The sequence below is a fragment of the Sus scrofa genome, chromosome 17, assembly GCF_000003025.6.
Source record: "Sus scrofa isolate TJ Tabasco breed Duroc chromosome 17, Sscrofa11.1, whole genome shotgun sequence".
NCBI classification, from domain to species: domain Eukaryota; kingdom Metazoa; phylum Chordata; class Mammalia; order Artiodactyla; family Suidae; genus Sus; species Sus scrofa.
Genome location: NC_010459.5, coordinates 54,887,956 through 54,893,955, shown reverse-complemented (window position 1 = coordinate 54,893,955; position 6,000 = coordinate 54,887,956). Strand labels below are relative to the sequence as shown.

The 6,000-nt window shown below is 42.5% G+C and overlaps 1 long non-coding RNA gene across 1 annotated transcript in view; it reads left to right on the top strand.

The window, feature by feature from the left end:
- LOC106504276 overlaps window positions 1,178–6,000 on the top strand; it is a 44,557-nt gene continuing 39,734 nt past the window's right edge. The window contains exon 1 of the long non-coding RNA XR_002340125.1: window positions 1,178–2,307. This is a non-coding gene — a long non-coding RNA (uncharacterized LOC106504276). The remainder of the gene's footprint in view (window positions 2,308–6,000) is intronic.

The window sequence follows — 6,000 nt, the reverse complement described above, 5'->3', positions numbered from 1 at the left end:
CTGTGAGTCATGTCAAGAAATAGAATTCTATTTTATGGCTTAGTCCATTTGTCTTTTAAACCTCTTCTGGGGCCAGGGAGAGGAACCCACTGGTCCATGAAGGCCTCTCAGGTAGCTTTGCAAATTGTTAGGGCTTGACTGTTAGATTAGGTGTCACCTAAGGTCCCAATGACACAGCAGGCTGGGAGGGTGAGGGCTAGGGTCGGGGATGTACACCATGTGACCAGGAGCAAGGATGATGGCTCAATGTTGGGGGACAGGACAGGGGAGGGGAGACAAAGACAGTGGCCTTGCAAACTGGAACCCAGACCTCTTATTCACGCCCTGCTCGCATATACACCCACCCAGAGAGGACGAGGCTGTGGCTGAAGCAGGCACAATTTTCATTTCAGAAACAGCCTCATCTCCTGCTCCATCAACTCCCCAAATACCTTCTTGAATTTCATGCAGGCGCCTAAAAATGGCATCAGTAACCACTTGCTATGAAGGGCCTTACTAGGCCTGCAGCTGAATCCTTAAGCAACGCTGTGGAATCAGCCCCACTTTCACAGCCCCTGCCCTACTGAGGAGGAAGCTAGAGCCCAGAAAGACTGAGTGATCGTGACGTCCCCCACACAGGCCATAGGCCCAGTGTTTGAACTCTTCGCCTTCTCTAAGGGTTTCTTGCCTCTGATAACTTTCCACCTTAGATCAAGTTATCAGTCCTCATAGCTGAGATTTGTCTTACCTGCTTCTTAAACCTCAACTCGAACTGACTTAAACAAAATAGGAATTTGTTGGCACATATAAGCTAAATCTAGGAGTTGACAGCTTCAGGCATGGCTGGATCCAGGACTGGGGCTCTAAACAATATCCACTGAGTTCATCTCTTTTTCTGCTTTCCTTTATGTTGGCTTCCCTCTTGGATAGGTCTCCTTTCTGTAGTAGCCCCTAGTAACTTCACATTTACATTCTCTCAGTTTTAAGCCCCACTGGAAATAAAACACCTCTTTGCCAGTAATTCTAGCAAAAGTCTTGGCTCAGGCCTCATCTGAACAACTTAGACCATTCATGAACAAATCAACTTGCCAAGACTAGGAACTAAGTCCATTCCTGAAATCAGGATTGAGGGTCTGCCTCCCCACCCACTGCCCCGCCCCCAAACCACCTGAGTTGCAAGGGGGCTGGTATTAGCCAAAGGAAAACCAGGGAGCTTTTTACCCAAAGAAGGGAAAGTGGATGCTCTGCAAACAAAAAATCTATGGACATCCATGACACCAGTAATGCTCAATATACTTTAGCTGCTTGACCAAAAGTTAAAGAACTTTGGGGGTCATTGAAGCTCCAGAATCATGCCTTTAAGATAGTGATTCTTTATCTTAAAACTCTTTCCCCCCCTGAGCACCAATCTCAGAGGTTCTGATTCAGTTGATCTGGGGTGGGGTCTGCCCAGCACAGGGTGTTAAGTGCACCCAGGAGAATGTAATATATGGGGCTGAAAACCACTGCTTTAAGCTAATGCACATGCTTGGCTGGTGCCCACAAAGCTCTTAACTATAGCACCACATCCTTTAAGACCCAAGGAATGATGAGGAAGTCGTGATTTTATGAGAAGCTTCAATGCAGAATTTGAAAATCTCTCCTATGTTATTCCTTCCAATGTCCCATGTGTTAAAACAGGACTCTGGTGGTAGCTTAAAAAAAATGCAGGATAGAACAGAGCCTGGAGGTGTGTATATGTCTGTGTGTGTGTGTCTGTGTGTCCTTGCCCCTTGTGATTATACAAAATCTTGCTTTGGGTGGTTAAATCAGCAGCACAAATGACTCAGGAACTTAACTAGTGCTGAGTCATGGGCCTCCTTGGTATTTCAGCTTTCTTCACTCCTGCCCCAGTTTGTGTTGTCCACACACATCAGATGAAAGGTTGTGAGTACTTAATGTCACCAGTGACAGACAGCTGGATATCATCTGCCTCCAGAAACAATATCCTGAGGATACAATTCTCTCTGCTCTGCATTCCAGCCGAGAGCGTTTAACCTCTTTCTCATCGTGAGGAAACATTAGACAAACACAAACCGAGGAACATTCTGTTATTGTGGGGCAGGGGACACAGGAAGGATTTTGGCCTTCAAAAATTCTCATATCACGAAAGACAAAGAAAAGCTCTGGAAACGCTCCAGGTCAAAGAAGGCTAAAAAGACACGACAGTGAAATGCAAAGACTGTCCCTCGGCAGGGCCCTGGAGGGAGGAAGTCAAAAAGAACAGCAGACGGCTAACTGATGACATGGGAGTATGGATGAGAATGAAAGAGTCGCATCAGCACAAAGGTATAGAGTTGTTAAACCTTCTGTGTCTCTTAACAAATACCTACTGGGAGTATTTATGAGTATAGGGCTAGAGTGACTGTAACAGCCACAGATGGTCCAGGAAGAAATTGTGTGTGTGTGTGTGCGTGTGTGCATGTGCGTGTATGTGGAGAAGGAAAAAGAGACCAAACAATCAAGCAGATGGAGTAAAATATTAATAATAGTAATAGGTAAATACGGTAAAGGGTTATATAGGTGATCTATATCATTACTATATTTGCAACTCAGTAGGTAAGTTTGAAATTATTTTCTCGTAAAAAAGTCTTATTTTTAAAGCCAGGGACAGAGAAAGCCTATAAGCAATAAACAGAATGTTCATCTCATTGAAATGTGGAAATGCACTCCGTGACTCATCAAGTGAAGAATTCCAATCACACATGCACCCACCCACACCCACACCCCCCATATATCAAAAGTTATACCTCATCCTAATAAAATAAAGAGTCCTTGTTTGCACCCAAGACAATTCCACAGTCAAAATGTGAAGTACATTCCTGAACATTCTCATAAATTTTCCCAGATTGAAGGGTTTAGTGGAAGCTGCCAGATGGCAGAGCCACACCCCAATGGTTCCTTAGGACTCTAAAAGTTTCTGAAATACAGGCTACTAAGTTACATTGAAGTACACACACACTTTTAAAAACAGAAATCAATCTTATGACTCCCTCTCCTTAAAGATCATTGCCTCTTAGAATAAAATCCACATTCTTAACTTCTGGCTCACAAAGTCCTACAGGCATTTGACCTCTTTTTTTTTTTTAAGATTTTTTTTTTCTATTATAGTTGATTTACAGTGTTCTGTCACTTTCTACTATACAGCAAAGTGACCTAGTCATGTGTGTGCATGTGTGTGTGCGTGTGTGTGTGTGTGTGTATTCATTTTTATTTGCTGGGCTTCATCTGAAAGACTCCCAATTAGTCTGCTTTCTGGTTCTTCAGCATGCCAGAGTCTTTCTTACCTCAGGGCCTTTGCACTTGCTGTTCCCTCTCCTGGAAAGCTCTTATCCAGTGTTTTGCTGCCTTCATCTTCTAAGATCATTTCAGACTCAACCCAACCATTATCCAGCTTGATTTATTATAGAAACTCCACTAAGTGGAATTTTTTTAAAACTCCATACAAATATAGTACATAAACTTTGTCTAAATATTTCCTACTCTGCTCAGGCTCTAGGCATTTCTTTTCCCGCCTGCCCTGAAGAGAACATGTGGCCTGGCTCAACCCCTCACTTCTTTTGGGTTTACTCTCACCTCCTCACTGAGCCCTTTCCTCACTATTCTCCTCCTTCCTTTTCTTTTCTTTTCTTTTTTCATTTTCTCAAGTTTTATTGGAGTACTGTTGATTTCCAATTTGTGATAATTCCTGCTGTACCACAAAGTGATTCAGTTACATAGAGACACACATCCATTCCTTCCTTCTTCCTTTGCTTAGTTTTCTTCATAGCACTTATTACTGTCTGAGTGCACACACACACACACACACACACACACACACGCGCGCGCACCTCACAACTATAATTTACATATATTTCTGATTATCATTCCAGTTGCCCAAGGCCAACCCCCAACAGACTGGAAACTCCAGGAGGGCAGGGAGTTCATACACTAAAATGTTTAAGCAGGCATTTTGCTGCAGAAGAAATAAGAATAGCAAATAAGCACAGGTACAGATGCTCGATGTGATCAGTCATTAGGGACACACACATTAAATCCACAGTAAACACAATTACTGTTAGATTGGCTAAAATTTTCAAGATGGATAACACCAGCTGTGAGCAAGGTTGGGGAGCAATTGTAAGTTCCATACGGGGCTGATGGGAAGGCACAATGGTGCAGCCACGTCAAACAGTTTGGTGTTTCTTATAAAGTGAAACATACACTTAGCATGGGACCCAGCAATCCCACTCCAGGGTGTTACTGAGGAGAAATAAAAGCACACGTCTACACAAAAAAGTGTGTTTAATTATTTATAGTGTCAGCTATTTATAATATTTATAATATATAATAATATGTCATAAGTGAAGATGTAATTTATAGTGTATAGTATATAACATATATTTAATAATAAAGTTGTTATATTTCATGATATAATACAACATATTATAATTTATGTTATACATTATATTTAATAATATAATATGCTCTTATACATTATATATAACATAGTATATTATAATATAGAATAACATAATACATTTATGATAGCCAACAATATGGAAATAACGCACAGGTCCATCCACCGATGAATGAATAAACAAATTGCTGTGCATTCCTGTGATGGAATATGACACAGCAACATAAGGGGTAGAATTACTAATACCCTCAAGAACATGGGTGAATCTCGAATACATGCTCAGTGAAAGAAGTATAGGGTCTATTTACATGAAATTCTAGAAAAGGCAAAGCTATTGCGACAGAAAGCAAATCAGTGATCACCAAGGGTGTCGTGATGGTTGCTGAGCTGTGTCTTTCTCAGAAGTCGAAACAAGACCTGACGTTGGTGCATTGTGTTGTCTGTAAATGACACCTCAATAAAATACAAGCATGTTGGATGAAAAAAAATGCATATCTGTCAAATATGGTATTTCTTCACTTTCCCACCTCTAGAAGAATGCCAGCCTTAACAGCCATTGCTGGTCCATGCTGACATTCTTGTTAAGCTGCTTGTGGCCACAGCCTCCTCTGGTGCTGCCAGAGGACAAATACTAATGATGAGTAATGCTCACGCCTTGACCCAATCACTCCTCCTGGCCTCCTCATCCGTAAAATGGGATCATCAGAGTCCCTGCCCCATAGGCTTGTCTGGGGAGGGGTAGCGGAAGTCATCCGTATGAAGTATGACTTGGTTGGTGCTCCGTACATATTAGCAAGCACGATATTAATTATAGGTTGGGCGTTTATTAATGGGCCCAGTCCTCAGCTAAGCTCTTTGGAGACATTATTCCAATTCACGCTCACAAGGCGGGGCTTGTTCTTACCTCCCTCTTACAGATGAGGCTAAAGATCAGACTGGCAGGCGGACAGCTGGTAAGAGGTTAGAGCGGGGACTCAAGTCCAGACCTGCCTGCCAGTCGCGTGACAGGAATCCAGGTCTGATCATCACTGCTCTTTTCTCTTCTTTCCCTTCTCTTCTTGACTCACCAAGGAGTCATTTCCTGTATCATTAGATCCTTCAATGAGCCCTCTGCCCACTGAGTCTTCTGCCCACCTCTGTGGCACATCCTTTATCGGCATCTTGCTGAAAGAATATCCAATCAGTTGGGAAGCATTAATGGCCATCTCTTCAGACCACTTTCTATCTCCTTTCATTGCTGTATTGTTCTTCACTGCATTCACCCTCTTTTACACTGTTGAGTATCATTTTTGCTTACTGTCAACACACACACACACTCACACACCCTCTGTACTCATCCCCCACTTGCACATAGAATGTAAGCTCCCTGTAGGCAAAGACTGATGAATCTCCATGGAGTGTGGGGTTTTCTTTCCCCGCCACTCTATCCTTAGTACTTAGACTCTTCTCAACAGGTGTAATCATAAAGTTTTAGAAGGAACTTCTAAGGCCCTCATCCAGTGCTTGCATTTTTATAGATGGGAAATCCAGAGAGGTTAAGTGACTTCCTCAAGGTCACACAGCAGGTTGGGACAAAGCCTTAG